The following is a 25,356-nucleotide window of genomic DNA, read 5'->3' as shown; positions in this document are numbered from 1 at the left end:
GTTAGTGGTTTATGTTAGTTGTTTTATGTTAGTGGTTTATGTTAGTTGTTTTATGTTAGCTGTTTTATGTTAGTGGTTTATGTTAGTTGTTTTATGTTAGTGGTTTAGTTGTGTGGTTTATGATAGTTGTTTTGCATGTGGTTTTCGTTAATGGATGCTGAATGCGGTTTATAATAGTGGTTTATTCATGTGCTTTTGTTGGTGGTTTAGGTTCGGATGTTTTTAGTATTGGTTTTGTTAGCACTTTTGTATGCAGTTTTGTTGATGATTTACTTTGGCGGTTTATTTTGGTGGTATTGGAAGTGGTTGACCATGTGCTTTTGTAAGCGGTTCGTGATAGTGGTTTTGACATGTGTTTGACATAAGTGAATTTCTTTGTGATTATGTTAGTGGTCTGAGCATGTGGTTTTCCAAGTGGTTTGATATATTGGTTTTCCAAGTGATTTGATATATTTATGGTGTCGGTTGTTTTTGTCATTGGTTATCAAGTTGGTTCTAACAATGCGGTGCATGTAATGCGCAGCCACATCGATGCATCAGGAGCATGCGGCGGCAGCAGGGCATGCAACTCGATGAGAGATACGTTCCGTACTTGCAGATGGCCGGATTATACCATCTTGCGAGGCTGAACGATAGATGGTTCCGGTTAGATGAGGCCATTGTCAGTGCCTTCGTCGAGCGATGGCGTCCGGAGACGCACACCTTCCATATTCCGTTCAGAGAGTGCACGATCACACTTCAGGACGTGGCGTACCAGTTGGAGTTGCCAATGGACGGGCATTATGTCAGCGGCTGCCTTTCAGATTTCCAGATATACATCTAGGGTGGCCGTCCAGCTTGGGTGTGGTTCCAGGAGTTTCTTGGAGTGATTCCTCCTCCGAGCCAGGTTCAGAAGTACGCAGTAAATTACAGTTGGTTCCAGGAGACTTTTGGAGAGTGCCCCAATGGAGCCGATGAGGAGACTGTGCGGCGATTTGCTCGTGCCTACATCATGATGTTGTTGGGTATGTAGCTGTTTGCCGACAAGTCCGGCAACCGCATTCACATCAGATGGCTTCCCTACGTAGCTAGGCTTGAGGAGATGGGTACCTACAGCCGGGGGTCTGCAGCACTGGCATGGTTGTACCGGTGCATGTGCTAAATGGCGAACAGACATGTGGTCAAGTTAGCGGGCCCACTACAGCTACTTCAGTCCTGGATCTTCTGGCGCTTTCCTCGTTTTAGGCCTGCAGGGTATGACACGTTCAGCTGGCCGTTGGCCTCGAGGTACTCTATTCAGACTTCTCTATTTCAATTTAATATAGCTAACTCCATGTTCATTAATAATGTATTACAAATCTCTCACACATTTAATTAGCCATAAGACACATGTGAGATGCAGGTGGTCAGGTTACAACCCTTCCGGTAGCGAGAAGGGTCCTAGAGTGCAGATGTGGAGGCTGAGGATAGACATGTTACAAGACAGGGAGGTGAGTCAACTACTGCCTAAGTTTATTTAGTTAACCAAACTTTATGAATTGGGTGCATGAGTTGGCCTGACAATGTTGAGTTCTCTGTGCAGTTTATCTGGATGCCGTATAGCAGCCCCGAGGTACTTCAGGTTGTGCATCCAGAGGCTTTGGAGCCTCGGCATACGGCGTTGTGGCGGTCTGTGACGTCACTGATATACTTTGTCGTCATAGAGTGGCATCAGATAGATAGGGTTCTACCACAGTTCGGCGGTGTCACGTGCTGACGCAGGTGGGAGAGAAAGAATGTCCAAGACTTTGCATTCTCACCCTCAACTAGTGCGAATGCATCAGGTAGTATGTTGGAGTTCCTGTCCTGTGCAATCGCGATGAGAAACGTTCCCCCATACTTGCCATACAGATGGGTGCCGTCAATACTAACCAGCGGCTTGCAATGACGGAATGCCTCGATGCACGGTGGAAACGTCCAGAACAGTCTGTGAAAATAAGCTTGAGACTCGTCTAGTTGTCCACCAACTGGAACAGGGCTCGTCCTTAGGACTGCAACAGTACCAGGCATCGTCAACTGGACTCCCAACACCCACCTGGGGAGCTCATTGTACGACTCATCCCAGTCACCATAGATGAGGGCAATAACCTTCTGCTTCGCCAACCAGACCCTCCTGTACGTCGGCCTAAACCCAAAGTGTGCGGCCGTGGCATTTAGGAGCACCTTGATGCTGACGGATGCATCAGCCCTAACCATTGGCATAATGAACGCCGATATCACATGATAATCCAAACTCCTGTGGTCACTCGAGATGGAGGTGGCAAGACAAGTATGAGGTCCATTGTACCGTTTGACCTCCCAAATGCCCTTGCGCTACTGGAGACTCAGTCGAATCAACCATGTGCACCCATTCCCGAACTCAGAACACTTGCCCACATACCGGCGATAGTCAGACTCCACTACCTTGTACTGTACCCCTCGCCGGATGCTGTAAGTCTTCACACTTAACAGGGCCTCATCTTTATCCTGAAATTGCTGACCAACCTGGAACTCTATCAGACCAGCAGTCCCTTCCGCATCTCTAGCTCCAAATCCAACAGGCTGCCCAGAAACCCCCTCCTACCTCATGGCATCCAAGTCCAAAGAGGAAAAATGTGGTGGATACTGCTGTGTGCCAGAGCTAGAACCACCTCCCGCTCTACAGGCTCACTCGCTCCAATATCATCGCCGCTGTCATCATCAATCATATCCGGCTCGACGTCATCGTCCTCTGCATCACCCAACAATCCGTCTCCAACCCCAAGCGGTGCAGCGCACTGTAAAGAGGTCGGCAAAAATTCCCCTGTTCCGACCTCGTCGCATACGCTGCCATTGAGATCAACAGCGAAAGAAGGGGAGGCGACAGATTGGACCGGTGGCTCGTACACAGGGACGGACAAAGATGCAACGGCAGGTCTGGAACTAGAACCGGCTGCCGTGGCTAAAGTGGTGGTATTCCGGTTTGAACCCCCTGAGCTGGATACCACATCAACCAACTTTGCCAACAATTCTGGTGTCCTCACCTCCGGAAACTGCCAGCGACAATGAAACATGACTTGCAAGTCCTCATCACTCCCGATCGTGAAACAATCATACTTCACGGTTTCCTGGAGCACCGTGATTGGAATGCGATAGAAAAACTTCTTAACCCGCTTCGCACCTTTCAGACCAAGTTTCATCAGTACAGACCTAACAAGGTCATCATAGCTCGTCGTAGGCCTCACGATAATACAGAGAGGATCCTTATCGGTGAACTTCACACCGGAACGAGTTTTCCTCTTAATCGATCCTCTGTGGTGAACCAACACTACAAAACTCTCGTCACTAGCCATCTTACACCCTCTAATGAGAGCAACTCACGTTTACAACCATATATATACAGGTCTGTTTCTCACTAATTCGAACCAGCCTAGTTCAAAATATGGTTTGTGTAATTCGAACCAACCTGGTTCGAATTACTTTGGCAAGCTTCTCCTTGTATAATTCGAACTAACAGAGTTCGAATTACGTGTGTTTTTAGTTCAAACCATCTTGGTTCGAACCATCTTGGTTCGAATTAGAGTGAATTTTTCGTTAGTAATTTGAACTGACTCGGTTCGAATTATTTGTTGTTGTAGTTCGAACCATGCTGCTTCAAATTATATAGAAATATGCTTTGGCTGATTGGTGAAACGATTTTCATTTTGGCTGATATACGTAAAATCTCTCCTACCTTAGCTTATTAACGTTTTTTACCCTAAAAAAAATTATCCGATAAATCTAACATGTGAGGTAAGAATTAAATATGGTTTTTTGTTATAAATTAATTTGGACAATATTTAATTTAGAATTAATAATGTTAATACGAGATTACGAAGAAGAATTGTGATTAATTATTATGGTATGATGGGACTATATGCACCATATAATGAAAGTGATAGTACTAGATCAGCGACTTTAATATACTAATTAGTTAATTAATTAATGCCCCTAATAACACTAATGAAATGTTGATTAAGGGTGAGTATCATCCATTATTAAATTTATATTTATTCCAATGTGCCATTAACTATTTTAAATTTAAGTGACTTGTATAAAATTAAAATTAAAATTTAAATAATAATCATTCTAATCCAAAAAATAATAAATTTTGAAATTTCAATTACTCACTGCATCTTGCCATCTTTATTTTAATACTATTTACTAGCAAACTAAATAATAACAAATTAAACAAAAATAATTAAACGTTTTTCTTCACATTAACAACTAATCTACACATAATTTCGTAAATTACATTAGCATAACTAACTATATCATAATTAAATTTATGTATATAAATTAACAATTAACCAAAAAAGTTATGAAAGTTCCGTTAACGAATTACCTCATTAATATTTATTAAATGAATTAATAACTAAATTAATATTATCATGTAAAATACATATTATGACGAAAAATAAAATTTTATCAAAATCACAAAAAATCAAAATCAAAATCTTAAACCATCCGACTCTAAACTCTAAACAAAAAAGCACAAACTCTAATTTTTTAATCATAAATTTTAAACCATCCCATCCTAAACTCTAATCAATCTAATTTTAAATCTTAAATCCTAAACCATCTGCACTAAATCTTAAATCAAACAATACTAAACTCTAAATATTAAATTATTTTATTCATGAGTTTAAAATAAATAAAATAAAAAAAATTAAAAGACTTATAGTCCAATTTTAATATGTTAGTTTTTATTCAAATATTAGGAATATAAAGTAAATAATAATTTATTAGAACTTTTTAAAATGTTTATTGTAACACCCTAATTAGCCTAAGCCTTACCTCGCGTCGTAAAGCCAAGGTCAATCAGAGATTACGACAGTTCTAAACTCATACATAATATATATATATATATATATAGATAGAAAGAATAGTATAATCTAGAAGCCCAATGAAAGATATAGCTCAAAAACAGAATTTCGAAGCACAAACGTACTAACGGAGCTACTAGCTTAAGGCATAAGAAACAGAGAAAATATAACAAAAGATAAGTATATAATATCATAGGGAACTAGTCACGACTCGTGGAGTTTAAGCCGGCTAGCCATATACTGATATACAAAACCATACAGTGAAAACAGCTTATACAAGTTTTGTTCTCTCAAATACATGCCTCTAGGCAAAACAAAATACAAAAGGAGAGATGTATAAACAAAATAAACCAAAAAGAACTCCAAAATGATCCAAGATTCTCCGCTCCTGTCACCAACCAAAGCAACTCACCGAGGTGGGTTGCGACCTGCATCTGAAAAACACAACAACAATATGGTATGAGAACCGGCGGTTCTCAGTATGGTAACAGTTCCCAGTGATATAGGATATAAGACCCCGAGACGCCAAAGGCAATCCTAAGCTTCATATCAATCACAAGATTCAACTTAAAGCATTCTAAAACATTTAAGCATAATATACCAACTTGACTTAAATAAACCAGGTTATCTATCTTAAGGGATTTCTATTCTAACCAAACACCGCTGTCCCACAGCCTTCACCAACCGATCCTCCATGCGATCCCATCGCCACCGCCTTCCGAACCTCCTCAATCCCAGCAGAAAACACAGATAATGTTCAAAGCAAGTATAGCACAAGTAGTAGCATATATGGAAAATAATTCAGATAGCAAGTAAGCATGTTATTCAATTAGGCAAACCATTACAAGTAGACAAAGCATACAAGCAGATAGGAAATGCATATGATGAATGCCTGCCCTACTGGCTGTGATATCACATTGTCGGTTCAACTGCCAACCCGACACATCTCCATGGAGACGTCGCCCTTCGGATTTCTCATATAGGAACCCCCGAGATATAGTGCCCGGATCACTGTCCAGGAACCGACGCCTACTCACCCTATAGATCCGAAGGGATGCGAGCGGGATATTCTTTCCTCAGACCTCACATCTCAACGTAAGCGGGATTAACCACCGTCCTTACGCCGACGCCGCTACCTCGACAGGCGGGATTAACCACCGTCCCTGCCAGACGCATGGCGTCTCAAAATATCATGTAAAAATATTATTTCAATGGTTTTCAAAAGTAATTTCAGCATACATAGATCCATCACTTCAATCCGAGTCCCCGACTCATCTCAACCACTGTCCCTTTATAACTCAGTTTTCAAATACCAAAAGTCTATCATTCCTCATCTCATATACCAATCATCCTTCACCTAACGTCAAACCATTCTCAGCACGCCAGAAACCTAGGCCTCCGTTTTCTAATTTACCTTAAAATCATGTACTAGAGCCCTTAATTTATATCCCATGTTCTAATACTCAAAACTAGACCCAAACGTCTTAAAATACTGTTATAGAAGCTTACAATCTTGTTGAAAAGGCAAAATAGTTGAAAACAAATAAATTTTTGAGAAACAGGACGTGTGCACCCGCACATATCAGAAGTAATGAAATTCTACAACTTTGGAAAATTTCAGATTTTTAACACCAACTTTGAATGATCATAACTTCATCTACCAAATTCCAATTTTTTTTTTACAAACTTTATATCGATTCGAACAGTTTTCAATAAGCTTTAATTCTAAACTAATTTCAATAGATTTTGAAAACCAAGGCATAAGTTATGATTAGACAAAATTCACCAAAAGTCAACTTTTACCAAGACTTACAAGAATCTCAATTTACCAACTTTCATAACCCAATCCAACCAAAACCACATCAATTCTATCACATATCAGAATTTACCATTTTCCATATCCAATTTACCACTCCACCATATATAATCATCAATTCTCACTATCAAATACATAATAATACCCTTACTAACCATCATCATTATTAATTTCAACATCAAACTCCAACATCATACTATCAACATCAATATAACCATTTATCAACAATCCCAACACTCACCTTCAATTACCAAAAATATCAATATTTATCATCCATTATCAACCACATCAACAAACCCTCATCATCAACAATAATCATCAATACTCATTAACACCAACAATTCTCCATAATCATCCTTAATCACAATATTCCAAGGATACCAACAATTAACATCAATTTACACATGATCATTCATACACCAACAACATCCAATCCTATCTTAGGGTCAACTAGCCTAAGTGTCCATGAATATTATATACTACATAGAGGAAACCGAAACCATACCTTGGCCGATTCCCTTTATGCACCCAAACTCAAAATGAGCACCAACAATCTTCCAACCACAATCCAAGCTTTCAAATCCACTCCAACAAGCACAAATAAGTTCCAAAAGCTCCCAAAGCCACAATAATCAAACTATATACATATAAATCACCACAAATCAACCTAGGGTTCAACATAAGCATAATCTCACAAGGGTTTAAGAGCTTTTACCTTTCCCAACAGATTTGATAACACAAATCCAAAGCTAAGCAAGGATTAGAGCAAACCTAAACATCCAAAATCACAAAAACCCATTTAACCCAAAACTCTAATAAAACCCGAAATTTTGAAGAGAGAAACTGGGAAGATTTCGTGATTACCTTGAGGGTTTCTTGGGTGGGTTTTGTAGAGCTCTTCACAAGGAATGCGTAGTGACGAACGGATTTTTGACGGTTTAGAATTTCACAAATGAAATCTCGTTGAAGTATAGTTTCTAAACCAACAATAATCCTTTCATGCAAAAATTTGTTTGTCACAAGTACAAACCCCTAAAATCTATAAACCGAAGTATTTAAACCTCGGGTCGTCTCTCAAAGGACTTGCAGGGTAGTGTTCTTGTTATTGGTTATGGACTTGTTTATTTTGGGGTTGTGGATGAGGAATGTGAATAGTAAATGGTAGGAAAACTTTATTCACAAAATGGTCTTGGCAAGGTTTGGTTGTCAAGGGTCTTCATCATTATCACTAGCCACAAGTATGGTAGTTGCAAGGATTAATCCCACTTAGTCATCCTTAAATCGATTAACAAAGGAAAGTCAAGTGAGTTATATCAATCCTAGTCCATAAGTCCTAGCTTTCCACTAATTGGATTAATGAAGGCTAGAGTTAATGGCTATCAACTATCAATCAATCGGACACTAGTGACTCAAGAAATCCTAAGTTACCTTCTCAAGCCAAGAACATAAAATTCTAGTCTAACATTCTTCCAAGCATTTAATCAAACACTTGGAAGGCACAAAAGAAAAGTATAGTCAATCACAACAAGAATGAATTCTAACTACAATTGAATGTAAAGAATTAACAACAACAATCAAGGAAATCACAATTATCATGAATGACCTCAAATTGCATTATTGAAAGAAAATAAAGAGAACAAGAGTATCTCAATTACAAAACCTAGAAACAAAATAAGAGAAATTACAACAAGAGAATAGGGATAGAGAGAAGAACCAAAGTGTAGCAATCATCAATTGAAGGTAGAAGTAGAAGGAGACTTGAATTAAACCTAGAACTATGAGATCCTAATCTAACCCTAATTCCTAATCCTAATTCTAGAGAGAAGAGAGAGCTTCTCTCTCTAACTCTAACTATTTCTAAAACTAAACTATGACTAATGATTAAAAGTAAAAGTAAAGTATGAAAGTATGTTGATTCCCCTTCAATCCTTGGCTTAAATAGCATCAGAAATGAGTTGGATTGGGCCCACAAGGCTTCTAAAATCGCTGGCCACGTTTTGCTTTAAGTGAACTAGGTGGCAGCAACGGCGCGTGCGCGTACTTTGCGCGTGCGCGCCACCATACGTGTAGCAACTATGGCAAATCTTATATCGTTTCGAAGCCCCGGATGTTAGCTTTCCAACCCAACTGGAACCGCATCAATTGGACCTCTGTAGCTCAAGTTATGGTCGTTTAAGTGCAAAGAGGTCGGCTTGACAGCTTTCCGGTTCTTTCATTTCTTCATGAGTTCTCCACCTTTTCATGCTTCTTTCTTCATTCCCTTGATCCAATCTTTGCCTTCTAAATCTGAAATCACTTAGCAAACATATCAAGGCATCTAATGGAATCAAGGAGAATTAAATTTAGCTATTTTAAGACCTAAAAAAGCATGTTTTCACTCTTAAGCACAATTAAAGGAGAATATACAAAACCATGCTATTTCATTGAATAAATGTGGGTAAAAGGTGATAAAATCCCCTAAATTCAATACAAGATAAACCGTCAAATTGGGGTTTGTCAATCTCCCCACACTTAAACCAAGCATGTCCTCATGCTTAAGCCAAGAGAAAGCAAAGGGCATCAACATTTATTCAATGTAACCTATCTATATGCATCCTATCTACATGAATGCAACTAGATGCAAAATGGTTGTACCTACTTGGTTAAAAATAAATCAATCCTCCAAGTCATTCATGCACAAGTAGGGTCAAGATCATATAACGATTCATGAATCCTACCAATTCAAATATAAAAATTGAAGTTCAAATAGACTTGCAAGAAGAATGCTCGTGAAAGCCGGGAATTAAGGAATTGAGCATCGAACCCTCACCGGAAGTGTTTGCACTCTAGTCGCTCGGTGTTTGGGGTTGATTCTCTCAATTCTCCCCTAATCATGCTTTCCAAGATTTGTTTTTCTTCTAACAATCAACAATTATTCAATGCATGCATACATGTATCATGAGGTCTTTTCTTTAGGTTGTAATGGGGCTAGGGTCAAGGTAGGATCATATATGGCTAGTGGACTTAGGATTTGAGTCTTTGATTAACTTAAACTTTCCCACCTAACCTATATAATGACCTATACAATTAAGTGCTAATCTAACTACCCATTCCTCACTTTTTCACATACTCATGCATTTTCTTTTCATTTCACAACACTTATGCATTGATTCTTATTGAGCTTCACTTTGGGGCCTTTTGTCCCCTTTATTGCTTTTCTTTTTTTTCTTTCTTTTTCTATATACATTTTTTTTCTTTTCTTTTCTTTTTTTTTTCTTTTCACTTTTATTTCTTTTTCTTTTCATTTATTTCTTTTTCTTTCAAACTATACACAAGAACATCAATGCATAAGGTCTATACATTTAATCAATACATGAGTATGTACCAATTCCCCAATATAAAAATACAAAACACAAACACCCTTTTATCCCAACCAATGTCCCAAAGTTTTCCCACTCTTGGATGACACTCACACTCACTAGCCTAAGCCAATCAAAGATCCAAATAAAGGACATTCATTGTTTTCCGCTTTAAGGCTTGTAATGTGCTAAAATAAGAACAAGTGGGTTAAGCGTAGGCTCAAAATCGGCTAACAAAGGAGAGTAAAAGGTAAGGCTATTTGGATAAGTGAGCTAATGAAATGATGGCCTCAATCATATAAATGCATGAATACAAGGAATAATGGGACATATAGATTCAAACAAATCAAAGATTACAATCATAGAAAGAGAACAATTACACGCAAGAAGGAAAATAAGTGGTTATAAGATGTAACCACACCATTAGGCTCAAATCTCACAAGCTTGTGTTCTTAGCTCAAAACCATGTTCCAAAATAAATTCTTTCAAGCAAGTTCAACAAAAATTTTCAAATTGGTAGGGTGCCCTAAAAATAATTTTCTTGGAAGAGAAATCATCACCATAACCAAGTAGTCCTAATATGAAAGAAGTGGTAAGAATATGTACAAATTCTAACTAGCATGCAACCTATCATGCAATGCAATAGCTACTCTAACAAAGAAAAATAAAAAAATTGGTGTTGGAAAGGAAATTGTTACCCATGGAGATCGGTCGAATGACCTCCCCACACTTGAAGATTGCACCGTCCTCGGTGCATGCAAAGAAGAGCAAGGTGGATGGGTTGCTACAATTGATGAGCTTCTTCGAAAGGTTGTGCGGATGACTTGTTCGTTGCCCCATTTAAAAGTTTTTCCGTTTCCTCCTTTCTCGGTGGCCAGCCTAAAAGGAGAGAAAAAGAAAGAAAATTAAGCCTACAACAAAGATATCAAAGTAAATAGAACATAGGCGGGGGCTAATGCCAAATAAGAGTATGATTCTCTACTACATGGTAGCTACAACATGTGAGTGAGAAATCAATATAAGCAAAAGGCATATCAACTGATACTTGATGCAAGAGTAAAGTTAAAGCATGGAGAGTATATTGAGCATCAAGATCAAATAAGAATTGACACAAACAAGATTAGTGAAACGCATGAAAGCATTTGATTCTATCCTAACTCAATGATGAAGCGGTACAAGAAAAAAAACAAAGGGTAATGAATTAGGAAGGACTAAAGTACTAATCTTGTGTGTTGACAATTATTACAATTAATGTAACAAGTCATGAAGCACCAAAACAAATGCAAGAAATTCTCAACAATTGAGTGAGAGAATTCAACACCATTATTAAAATGAGAAATTTAGAAAATAAAAGGAGAACAAATAGAATTAAAATGCAAAGAATAAAAGTATGCAAATGTAATAGACAAAAGAAAATGGAAGAAGAGAAAAAAAAATTTTTTTTTTAGTATTTTATTTATTTATTTATTATTATATTTTTTTTATTATTAAAAAAAAATTTTTTTTTATTTATATTAAAAGAGAAAAGAAAAAAAAAAATCTTTCAAGAGAGGAAGAAGAAAAAAATGAGAAAGAAAGAAGAAGAGAAGAGGAAAGAAGGAGAAAGGAGGGCGGAGAAAAACAGGGTGCAAATCCGCGCGCGCGCGCACAGCGCGCTTACGCGTGGATGAGCTTGTGCTCCAAGCACAATGCTGGCACAACGCGCGCACAACTCTCTGGTTTTTGTACCAGAAGTTGCGGAAGTGCAATGTGCGCCCGCGCGCACAGCGTGCTTACGCGCCGATGGCCTTTTTTTTTTTTTTTTTTTTTTTGCCCAAAGAGCAGAAAAATGCCCAAGAGCTCCCTATAATGTCCAAAACTCTTCTTTATTCAATCAAATATCAAACAATTCACAAAAATGCAATTTGATTTTAGGATTTATTCATCTACTACTAATGAATACAACATACTAACAACCAATCTTTACAAACAAATCAATATGAAATGAAAATCTACCTACAATGGCAACTCAAATCACTTATTAAACAAAACTAAAAGAGGAAGGAAAGAGTTTACCATGGTGGGGTGTCTCCCACCTAGCACTTTTAGTTTAAGTCCTTAAGTTGGACATTTTGAGGGGCTCATTGTCATGGTGGCTTATGTTTGTACTCATCCTTGAATCTCCAAGGATCTTTACTCCTCAATTGGTTGACAGAATTTCCAACCATATTCATCAAACTTGGGCAAAGTTCTACCCAAGATATGAGTCCCCATAGTTGGTCTTTACATAGCGAACCGGGATCCCATATCTTATCTTCACACCCATCTTCGATTCGATCTTCATACATTTTCTTTCCGGGTGGTTGACATAAGTGTGGTTGACATGTAGAATTCTCAAAGAAGCTTCCAAACAACTTCCTAGACCCATGCAATTTGGTTCTACACCAACCATTGTTCTTGAATGTTGAGCTTACAACCATCATGAGCTTAGAATGATGTTTCCATCTACTGCACAACTCTCTTATACTTTTAACTCCACAAAGAGCTCTAAGTTGACCATCATTTTCAATTAAACCATATTCAAGTGAGAAATTAAAGCTAAGGGATAAGAGTTTTACCCACTTGAATGTTGTATTGAATGGTGACTCGGGAAGAGGGGCTTCCCCACACTTAGACAATGCAAGGTCTACTTCCTTGTGCTCTTCTTTGTGTATTTCCACCTCTTGACAAATTTCTTCAATTTCAACCTTTTCCCTTTTACTTGGCTTGGTGTTATCTTCAAGAACTTCATCTTGTTTAATGAGAGGCGATTCAATTTTGGATAGAAATTCATTGATGAATGAGGTCATCTCTTGATCAACCTCTTCATATCCTTCAATTTCAATATACACCATGCCCTTCTCATCTTCCTTGGGAGGTTGTGCACACTCTTCTATAATTTCAACTCCATGTCCAACGGGTGAGGATTCCATTGTAGAGAGCAATTCAGCTATGATTGAATCCATTTCTTGATAAACTTCTTCCAAGTCTCCGACGACGGTATGCCTTGGAGATTGCGCACCCTCCTCAACATCAATATCAAGCTTCTTGGAAGAGTTCTCCATGATGCTACATTCCCTTGGACTTTCAACATCTCCTAAATCTTCAACCACCTCTTCCTTTTCTTCAATGAGCATAGGCTCCTCCAATTGTTCCAACACAAAATTTGACTCCTCCTTTTCCACCGAATTTTCCAATTTCTCATTCATGCTTTGCTCTTCTTTTGACTTCTCACATGTGGTCACGGAGGTACCTTGAGTATTCAAGCATTGGTGGGCTAAAGTGTGCACCACCTTGGTCAAATTGGTCACAAACTCAAGTGTATCCCGCTTCATGGCTTCTTGTCCTTGGAGTAACAAAGTGAGAGGCTCGTCTATTGGGGCTTGGGGTGAATATGGAGGTTCATTATTTTGAAGAGAGGATTCATAGTAGGAAGGTGGTTCTTCTTGGTCAAGGTATGGAGATGATGAGTATTGAGGTGGTTCTTGGGAGTAATCTTGATATGGTTGTGGTGATTCTAGAGGTTCTTGCTCATAATGGCCATAAAAATATGGTATGGATGATTGGTTATATGATGGATATGGATCATAGGGTGGTGCTTGGTGATGAAAGGCTTGTGAGAATGGTTGAGGTTCATGTTGAGGATGAGATTCATAGGCATATGATGGTGGTTGTTGAGTGTCACAAAAAGAATCATCATAGCCGCTAAGTTGGCATGCATTAGGATGGAAATTATACCTATAAGTATCCGGAGGTTGTTGCCAATAGGAGTGATCAATTCCTTGAGGCTCTTCCCATCTTTGTTGGTTCCATCCATGGTACATGTTGCCATTAAAGTCCACATTTCCTACAACGCGCTTATAACCAAACTCAAAGCCAAAGTGGTGAGAATTCATAATGAGAGAACAAAATAAAACTAACAAAAATTAAGAAACAACAAAAGATAAACCTATTCACAATATTCACATATGTACAATAACCAATAACACAACACCATTGCAAGTCCCCGGCAACGGCGCCATTTTGACGAACGGATTTTTGACGGTTTAGAATTTCACAAATGAAATCTCGTTGAAGTATAGTTTCTAAACCAACAATAATCCTTTCATGCAAAAATTTGTTTGTCACAAGTACAAACCCCTAAAATCTATAAACCGAAGTATTTAAACCTCGGGTCGTCTCTCAAAGGACTTGCAGGGTAGTGTTCTTGTTATTGGTTATAGACTTGTTTATTTTGGGGTTGTGGATGAGGAATGTGAATAGTAAATGGTAGGAAAACTTTATTCACAAAATGGTCTTGGCAAGGTTTGGTTGTCAAGGGTCTTCATCATTATCACTAGCCACAAGTATGGTAGTTGCAAGGATTAATCCCACTTAGTCATCCTTAAATCGATTAACAAAGGAAAGTCAAGTGAGTTATATCAATCCTAGTCCATAAGTCCTAGCTTTCCACTAATTGGATTAATGAAGGATAGAGTTAATGGCTATCAACTATCAATCAATCGGACACTAGTGACTCAAGAAATCCTAAGTTACCTTCTCAAGCCAAGAACATAAAATTCTAGTCTAACATTCTTCCAAGCATTTAATCAAACACTTGGAAGGCACAAAAGAAAAGTATAGTCAATCACAACAAGAATGAATTCTAACTACAATTGAATGTAAAGAATTAACAACAACAATCAAGAAAATCACAATTATCATGAATGACCTCAAATTGCATTATTGAAAGAAAATAAAGAGAACAAGAGTATCTCAATTACAAAACCTAGAAACAAAATAAGAGAAATTACAACAAGAGAATAGGGATAGAGAGAAGAACCAAAGTGTAGCAATCATCAATTGAAGGTAGAAGTAGAAGGAGACTTGAATTAAACCTAGAACTATGAGATCCTAATCTAACCCTAATTCCTAATCCTAATTCTAGAGAGAAGAGAGAGCTTCTCTCTCTAACTCTAACTATTTCTAAAACTAAACTATGACTAATGATTAAAAGTAAAAGTAAAGTATGAAAGTATGTTGATTCCCCTTCAATCCTTGGCTTAAATAGCATCAGAAATGAGTTGGATTGGGCCCACAAGGCTTCTAAAATCGCTGGCCACGTTTTGCTTTAAGTGAACTAGGTGGCAGCAACGACGTGTGCGCGTACTTTGCGCGTGCGCGCCACCATACGTGTAGCAACTATGGCAAATCTTATATCATTTCGAAGCCCCGGATGTTAGCTTTCCAACCCAACTGGAACCGCATCAATTGGACCTCTGTAGCTCAAGTTATGGTCGTTTAAGTGCAAAGAGGTCGGCTTGACAGCTTTCCGGTTCTTTCATTTCTTCATGAGTTCTCCACCTTTTCATGCTTCTTTCTTCATTCCCTTGATCCAATCTTTGCCTTCTAAATCTGAAATCACTTAGCAAACATATCAAGGCATCTAATGGAATCAAGGAGAATTAAATTTAGCTATTTTAAGACCTAAAAAAGCATGTTTTCACTCTTAAGCACAATTAAAGGAGAATATACAAAACCATGCTATTTCATTGAATAAATGTGGGTAAAAGGTGATAAAATCCCCTAAATTCAATACAAGATAAACTGTCAAATTGGGATTTGTCACGTAGCCGCAAACGGTGCGGCGATCGGAGCTCCGTAGCTCAAGATATGAGCTTGGGAAGTTTGAAGTGAATAGTAACAATGGTGAAAAGCTCTCACCTCTCTCCTCACTTCAGCTGCTGTTGTGTTTAGGTTATGGGGGTGAAAGTGGCTGAAATGGGTTCATTTAAGTGTATTTATATGTTGGGCTTGGGCCCAACTTGGGCCCGGTCCAACCCGTTAGCGTTTTTAGCCCGTTTGGCCTAACTTCGGGCCAAATCTTTAAAATTAAAGCCCGGTTTTCCATTTCTAATGTTTTTCTAAGGTTTTTTTTGACGGTTTTCACTTTTCTCGTGCGGTACCAGGCAGATTTGAATCGGTTTAACCGGTTCAACTCCCGGTTCGTAATTTTTCATGGTTTTTCGTAGAAAGCACATTTTCTAACTCAGAAAGACTCACTGAGTCCAAAAATCACCTTTAAATCCCCAAATTCTCTCTCTAACTTTTTGGAATCTAATTTGGGTAATTAATCACTTAATTAACCGGTTGATTAGTTGCGGTTCTTACATTCTCCCCACCAAATAAGAAATTTTGCCCTCAAAATTTGAATTACCTGAGAAAAGCTCGGGATAATCCTTTCGCATCTCAGACTCCAATTCCCAAGTGTGCTCTTCTACTCCTACTCGCTCCCAAGCAACTTTAACCAATGGGACATCCTTTCCTTGCAGCTTCTTCACACTAGTGTCATCGATCCTCACTGGTGTCACTTGGAGAGTCAAGTTCTCTTTCAACTTGACCGATTCCAGCTCCAACACATGAGCCGCATCCGACGTGTATTTACGGAGCTGTGACACGTGGAATACGTCATGCAAGTTAGACAGATGAGGTGGCAAAGCCACTTGATATGCCACCGGCCCGAATCTCTTCAAAACCTCAAACGGTCCTATATATCTTGGGTTCAAATTCTTGGTCTTGATTGCTCTTCCAATCCCAGTTGTCAGTGTAACCCTAAGGAATACGTATTTTCCCACTTCAAACTCTAAGGGTTTCCTTCTCTGATCCGCATAACTCTTCTGTCGACTTTGGGCAGTTAAAATCCTTGCACGAATCTTCTTAATGTTCTCAGTAGTCTCTGCTATCAAATCTGGACCCAAAACACTTACTTCTCCAAATTCATACCAACAAAGTGGAGACTGACACTTTCGTCCATACAAAGCCTCATACGGAGCCATCCCAATGCTTGCATGAAAGCTGTTGTTATATGCGAACTCCACCAATGGCATGTAACGATCCCAACTCTCGGGTTGATCCAACACACATGCTCTCAGCATATCTTCCAACGTTTGAATAGTCCTTTCCGATTGTCCATCTGTTTGTGGATGATACGCCGTACTAAGACATAGCTTCGTACCGAAAGCTCTTTGGAAAGCTCCCCAAAACCTTGATGTGAATCGGGGATCACGGTCCGATACTATGCTTGACGGCACACCATGCAACCTCACTATCTCCTTGATGTATAATCTTACCAATTCCTCCATAGAACAGTTTAGTCGGATAGGCAGAAAATGAGCGGATTTGGTTAAGCGATCTACGATCACCCAAATCGCATCAAACCCCGACCTAGTCCTCGGTAAACTGGTAACAAAATCCATAGCAATTCCTTCCCACTTCCACTGAGGAATCTCAAGTGGTTGTAGCATTCCTGACGGTTTTTGATGCTCTATTTTCACTTTCTGGCAGGTCAAATATTTGGATACCACTGTAGCTACATCACCCTTCATCCCCGGCCACCAGACATCTTCTTCAAGTCATAATACATCTTCGTGCTCCCGGGATGAATAGAAAACCCACTGTTGTGAGCCTCCAACAGCAAGTCTCGCCTCAAACTCCCAACATCTGGTATGCAAATCCTTTCCTTGTATCTCCATAACCCTTCATCATCCTTAGTGAATTCTTCGCGTCTCTTATCACCAACTGGTTGAAACAATTGCTGAAACTTCTGCTCATCTTGCTGCGCCCTTTGTATTTCTGATTTAAACGTGCTTGAAATCTGTAACTGGTTCAAACAAGCTCTTTCGGCAACTTCACTAATATCCAGCTTAAGATCTACAAACTTATCCACTAGTTCTTCTTCCTTGATTCTCATCCAAGCAATTGTTAAAGATTTCCGACTCAAAGCGTCTGCTACCACGTTTGCCTTTCCAGGGTGATAACTCAACTCGAAATCATAATCTTTAAGCAACTCCATCCACCTTCTCTGGCGCATATTTAGCTCTTTCTGATCAAAGATGTACTTGAGACTCTTATGATCAGAAAAGACGCTAAACCTTACTCCGTATAAGTGGTATCTCCAAATCTTCAATGCAAACACAATTGCCGCTAATTCCAAGTCATGAGTGGGGTAATTCACCTCATGTGGTCTCAGCTGACGCGATGCGTAAGCCACCACATTCCGGTGTTGCATCAACACGCAACCCAAACCCTTCAAAGAAGCATCACAATATACCTCAAACGGTTCACGCGGTTCCGGTAGGATTAGAACAGGTGCTGAAGTTAATCTCTGCTTTAACGTTTGAAAACTTTCTTCGCACTCCGACGTCCACTCGAACGGCACTTCTTTCCTTGTCAACTTTGTCATTGGTAGCGCAATCCGGGAAAATCCTTCGATAAATCTCCGGTAATATCCGGCTAAACCCAAAAAGCTTCTGACTTCCGTCACAGTCATTGGTCTTTCCCATTCCATCACCGCTTCTACTTTAGAAGGATCTACAGCTATTCCTCCCTTACTCACCACGTGGCCTAAGAACTTTACTTCCTCCTTCCAGAACTCGCACTTTGACAACTTAGCGTACAACTTCCGCTCCTTTAAGATTTGCAGTACAATCCTCAAGTGTTCCTCATGCTCCTTTACCGTCTTAGAGTAAACTAAGATGTCATCTATGAAAACCACCACGAATTTGTCCAAAAAGGGACGAAACACTCTGTTCATGTAATCCATGAAAATAGCAGGTGCATTCGTTAACCCAAAAGACATTACCGCAAACTCGTAGTGTCCATAGCGTGTTCTAAAGGCAGTCTTAGGGATATCATCTTCCTTCACTCTTATCTGGTGGTAACCGGATCTCAAATCAATCTTGGAAAACACTCCAGCTCCTTGCAATTGATCCATCAAGTCATCTATCCTTGGCAGCGGGTACTTGTTCTTTACTGTCACTTTATTTAATTGTCAGTAATCCACACACAAACGCATCCCTCCATCTTTCTTCTTCACCAATAAAACTGGCGCTCCCCACGGTGATACACTCGGTCGAATGAACCTCTTATTCAGAAGCTCTTCCAACTGAGTCTTTAGCTCTGCCAGCTCTATAGGAGCCATTCTATACGGTGCAATCGATACTGGTCCGGCTTCTGGCACCAATTCAATCGCAAACTCAATTTCCCTTTGAGGTGGGAACTCAGGGATATCTTCCGGGAACACTTCTGGAAAATCTCTAACCACCGGAATTTGATCTAAGTTCTTGACATCGCCCAACGCATTAGCAGCCAACAAAATATAACCCTGACACTCCTCCCCGCTATAATGCACCATTACAGAGTTCAGGTAATACCCCGTAGCTACCACTGCTCCATTTTCTCCTTCCGGCATAAACCGAATTGTCCGTTCAAAGCAATCCAACAAAATCCGGTTCTTCGACAACCAATCAAACCCCAAAATCATCTCCAGCCCCACCATTGGTAAACAGATCGAATCGTGTACAAAGTCTCTACCCTCAAGCTTGAAACCTACTTGTCTACAACCTGACCTAGTCATAACTGTTTGATGCGGAGTATGTACATGTAGATCAAAAGGTAACTCTGATACTTTCAAGCCTAATTCTTCAACTTTAGCAAATGAAATAAACGAATGCGAAGCTCCAGTATCATATAATGCAACTGAGGATTTATCACCAATTAGACATATACCTTTCATCAAAGGATCCGCCTTGGAAGCATCCTTGGCATTCACAGCAAAGACTCGACCTTGATGCTGACTCTGGCCCGCATTCTGATTCCTCCCACGAGGGCAATCCCTCGCAATGTGGCCAGGTAACCCACACTTGAAGCAACCACCTAAACCAATCTTACATGAGTCATAAGGGTGAAAACGTCCACAACGATCACAAGCTAAATCCGGAGAACTCTTACTCTGATTTCCTCTGCCTTTAGCATACTGAAACTGATTCTGATTGTTCTTTCTGAAGCCCCCTTGGCCTTGAGGAGTATATCCCCCTCTTTTGAAGCTTTGTCCTCTAGGATGAAAATACTTGCCACGCCCACGACTAGAGCTCCCTCCATGAGTGTCCTTAGATGCCGCCACTGTCTTGGCATACTCCTCCACTACCCTTGCTTTGTTCACCAAGTCGGAGAAGACACGGATCTCCTAGGAGCCACAGCAGTCATAATGTTGTCCTTCAAGCCCCTTTGGTACTTAATGCACCTCCAGCTCTCGAAAGTCTCCGGGTCACCCAGACATACCCGAGAAAACCTACAAAGCTCTTCGAACTTGTTGGTGTACTCTGCCACAGACATGGAACCTTGCTTCAGCTGCATTAGCTCCATCTCCTTTGCTTCCCTTGCAGACTCAGGAAAGTATTTCTTGTAGAAAGCCGTTTGGAACACCTCCCATGGAATGTTGGCATCCTGAAGCTGTAGCAAATGACACTCAGCTTGTCACCAGGGCTGGGCCTCTCCCGCTAGCTGATAAGCGGCAAACTCTACATATTGATTGAGAGGAACATGTTGCGCCTGTAAAGCACGCTCTATAGCCTGGAACCAGTGGTCCGCTTCAATAGGATCTGTGGATCCTCGGAAAGTTGGCGGATGAACCTTGAGGAACGTCGCCAGGGTCATCGGAACTCCTCCTGTGTTATCGCCGTTACCCTCAGCATTATCATTGGTATTCCCTTCGCCATTCCCATTTCTGTTGCCATTCCCAGTCGGTTGGCCCAATCTCTGCACTGCTTGCAGAGTCGCAGCAGCATTAGCTTCCATGGTGTTAGCGAGATTCGCCATTGCCGCCATGAATTCGGCGTGATTGTCAGCTGGTTGCTCATTCCTACTTCCCCGTGTACGCGTTCGACCTCGCCCGCGAGTAGCCATGTAGGATTCCTGTCTACACCAAACAATAGATATCAAGGTGATCAGTCTCAATATCAAAAGTTTAGTGCTTCAATTATCCCAAACAGGCACTCACAAACAAGCATGCTATGCATATATCAAACTGATAACCTAATAGCATCAAAGAAAAGACACACAGAGTATGCAATGAAGCACAATCGGTCCATCCCTCAGGCTCACGAGGACGAACCGCTCTGATACCACTAAATGTAACACCCTAATTAGCCTAAGCCTTACCTCGCGTCGTAAAGCCAAGGTCAATCAGAGATTACGACAGTTCTAAACTCATACATAATATATATATATATATATATATATATATATATATATATATATATAATAGTATAATCTAGAAGCCCGATGAAAGATATAGCTCAAAAACAGAATTTCGAAGCACAAACGTACTAACGGAGCTACTAGCTTAAGGCATAAGAAACAGAGAAGATATAACAAAAGATAAGTATATAATATCATAGGAAACTAGTCACGACTCTCGGAGTTTAAGCCGGCTAGCCATATACTGATATACAAAACCATACAGTGAAAACAGCTTATACAAGTTTTGTTCTCTCAAATATATGCCTCTAGGCAAAACAAAATACAAAAGGAGAGATGTATAAACAAAATAAACCAAAAAGAACTCCAAAATGATCCAAGATTCTCCACTCCTGTCACCAACCAAAGCAACTCACCGAGGTGGGTTGCGACCTGCATCTGAAAAACACAACAACAATATGGTATGAGAACCGGCGATTCTCAGTATGGTAACAGTTCCCAGTGATATAGGATATAAGACCCCGGGACGCCAAAGGCAATCCTAAGCTTCATATCAATCACAAGATTCAACTTAAAGCATTCTAAAACATTTAAGCATAATATACCAACTTGACTTAAATAAACCAGGTTATCTATCTTAAGGGATTTCTATTCTAACCAAACACCGCTGTCCCACAGCCTTCACCAACCGATCCTCCATGCGATCCCATCGCCACCGCCTTCCGAACCTCCTCAATCCCAGCAGAAAACACAGATAAAGTTCAAAGCAAGTATAGCACAAGTAGTAGCATATATGGCAAATAATTCAGATAGCAAGTAAGCATGTTATTCAATTAGGCAAACCATTACAAGTAGACAAAGCATACAAGCAGATAGGAAATGCATATGATGAATGCCTGCCCTACTGGCTGTGATATCACATTGTCGGTTCAACTGCCAACCCGACACATCTCCATGGAGACGTCGCCCTTCGGATTTCTCAAATGGGAACCCCCGAGATATAGTGCCCAGATCACTGTCCAGGTACCGGCGCCTGCTCGCCCTATAGATCCGAAGGGATGCGAGCGGGATATTCTTTCCTCAGACCTCACATCTCAACGTAAGCGGGATTAACCACCGTCCTTATGCCGCCGCCGCTACCTCGACAGGCGGGATTAACCACCGTCCCTGCCAGGCGCATGGCGTCTCAAAATATCATGTAAAAATATTATTTCAATGGTTTTCAAAAGTATTTTCAGCATACATAGATCCATCACTTCAATCCGAGTCCCCGACTCATCTCAACCACTGTCCCTTTATAACTCAGTTTCCAAATACCAAAAGTCTATCATTCCTCATCTCATATACCAATCATCCTTCACCTAACGTCAAACCATTCTCAGCATGCCAGAAACTTAGGCCTCCGTTTTCTAATTTACCTTAAAATCATGTACTAGAGCCCTTAATTTATATCCCATGTTCTAATACTCAAAACTAGGCCCAAACGTCTTAAAATGCTGTTATAGAAGCTTACAATCTTGTTGAAAAGGAAAAATAGTTGAAAACAAATAAATTTTTGAGAAACAGGACGTGTGCACCCGCACATATCAGAAGTAATGAAATTCTGCAACTTTGGAAAATTTCAGATTTTTAACACCAACTTTGAATGATCATAACTTCCTCTACCAAATTCCAATTTTTTTTTTACAAACTTTATATCGATTCGAACAGTTTTCAATAAGCTTTAATTCTAAACTAATTTCAATAGATTTTGAAAACCAAGGCATAAGTTATGATTAGACAAAATTCACCAAAAGTCAACTTTTACCAAGACTCACAAGAATCTCAATTTACCAACTTTCATAACCCAATCCAACCAAAACCACATCAATTCTATCACATATCAGAATTTACCATTTTCCATATCCAATTTACCACTCCACCATATATAATCATCAATTCTCACTATCAAATACATAATAATACCCTTACTAACCATCATCATTATTAATTTCAACATCAAACTCCAACATCATACTATCAACATCAATATAACCATTTATCAACAATCCCAACACTCACCTTCAATTACCAAAAATATCAATATTTATCATCCATTATCAACCACATCAACAAACCCTCATCATCAACAATAATCATCAATACTCATTAACACCAACAATTCTCCATAATCATCCTTAATCACAATATTCCAAGGATACCAACAATTAACATCAATTTACACATGATCATTCATACACCAACAACATCCAATCCTATCTTAGGGTCAACTAGCCTAAGTGTCCATGAATATTATATACTACATAGAGGAAATCGAAACCATACCTTGGCCGATTCCCTTTATGCACCCAAACTCAAAATGAGCACCAACAATCTTCCAACCACAATCTAAGCTTTCAAATCCACTCCAACAAGCACAAATAAGTTCCAAAAGCTCCCAAAGCCATAATAATCAAACTATATACATATAAATCACCACAAATCAACCTAGGGTTCAACATAAGCATAATCTCACAAGGGTTTAAGAGCTTTTACCTTTCTCAACAGATTTGATAACACAAATCCAAAGCTAAGCAAGGATTAGAGCAAACCTAAACATCCAAAATCACAAAAACCCATTTAACCCAAAACTCTAATAAAACCCGAAATTTTGAAGAGAGAAACTGGAAAGATTTCGTGATTACCTTGAGGGTTTCTTGGGTGGGTTTTGTAGAGCTCTTCACAAGGAACGCGTAGCCGCAAACGGTGCGGCGATCGGAGCTCCGTAGATCAAGATATGAGCTTGGGAAGTTTGAAGTGAATAGTAACAATGGTGAAAAGCTCTCACCTCTCTCCTCACTTCAGCTGCTGTTGTGTTTAGGTTATGAGGGTGAAAGTGGCTGAAATGGGTTCATTTAAGTCGAAGCCCCCCACACTCACTCGTCAAAACGCGTCATGCTAGGGAGAGATATCCACACCCTTATAAGGCATGCTTCGTTCTCCTCTCCAACCGATGTGGGCCTTACACATGTGGGCCTTACACTACAAGAAAAAGCAATATTTGTAATAAAAAAATTGTTATAAAAAATCAAAAATTTAAAACAAAAGGATTTTGTAACAAAAAAAGGGGCCGTTGCAGTATGTCCCGTTACAAAAAGTTTTTGTAACAAAAAATAGAATTGTTACAATTCAAAGTAATATTTTTTAACAAATTTTTCTGATACAAAAAACTAAAAGTCATTACAAAAGTGATAACAAATTTTGATCTTCAAAATATTTTTCGTAACAATTTAAACTTTTGTGTCATAATATTTTGTTATAAAATACTACTTACTTTTGTAACATTTTTTATTCTTAGTTACAAAAATAGAAAGTTCATTTTAAAATATTTAATTAAATTATTGATATATCAATTAATTTTTTAAACACGCTAACTTAACATTTATATAATATATAATCATATAGATAATTAGAATATCTTACATGTCATTAAGATTCTTTTACAATAAAATAAGTTCTACAAATTCAATTAAACATAACTTTTTTCTAATATAAAATTGTATCATATCGGATTTTAATTAAATTAGGGAATAGAGTATTCATTAAAAATATAATTTAATCTCTTTAAATTACTTTAAAACATTAATTAAATTATCAATTTGTTAATTAATTCTTAATAAGTATTTTAATTTAAAATATAAGATGATATAATTAATTATAAAAATTAAAGTATTAAATTCTAAAATCTCAATTATTTAAATTAAATAGTATTTTTTTTTCTTTTACAACTATTAAGTCTTATAATTTAAATATAAAAAATTATTCAATAATTATAAAATTCAGTAAAATTTTTATTTTAATTATCAAAACTTGATTTAATTATTTTCAATGAAATAATTTTTGAAAATAAAATCGCTAATAAACAAATAAATTTGGAATCAACTCAGAATAGGATTTTTCAAAAGTTCTGGATTTTATATAAATAATTTTTTGAAAATAAAACCATGAATAACTATAATAAATCACAATACAAATAATTTATTATTTATTTTCTAACAATCACAAATTTTACCGGCTTAATGATGAGTGTTAGGTTAAGGAGGGTTTAGGACTAGTAGAGAGAGAAAAAAAATCAGAGCTCTATATTTTATAATTAAGGGAATTTGTCAAAATTTTATTTAAATAGACGAGGATGACAAACATCAAAATAAAAAATAAAGGTGAGGGTAAGAATTAGAATTTTTATTTTTTATATTTGTTTTTATTTTTAAATTTTAACTATTTTTATTTATGTTTAATAATTAATTTTTTAATTTAAAAATTTAATTTTTAATCAATATTTAAGATT

At 38.5% G+C, this 25,356-nt stretch overlaps 1 pseudogene; it reads right to left on the bottom strand.

The window, feature by feature from the left end:
- Positions 1–18,973: 18,973 nt before the first annotated feature.
- LOC148562746 (uncharacterized) lies at positions 18,974–20,735 on the bottom strand (annotated as a pseudogene).
- Between the last annotated feature and the right edge of the window lie 4,621 nt (positions 20,736–25,356).

This window comes from Arachis ipaensis, chromosome B6, assembly GCF_059453495.1.
Source record: "Arachis ipaensis isolate K30076 ecotype BB chromosome B6, ASM5945349v1, whole genome shotgun sequence".
Classification (NCBI taxonomy): Eukaryota; Viridiplantae; Streptophyta; class Magnoliopsida; order Fabales; family Fabaceae; genus Arachis; species Arachis ipaensis.
Note: the sequence above shows the minus strand (reverse complement) of the source record. Positions and strands in the feature narration are given on the sequence as shown.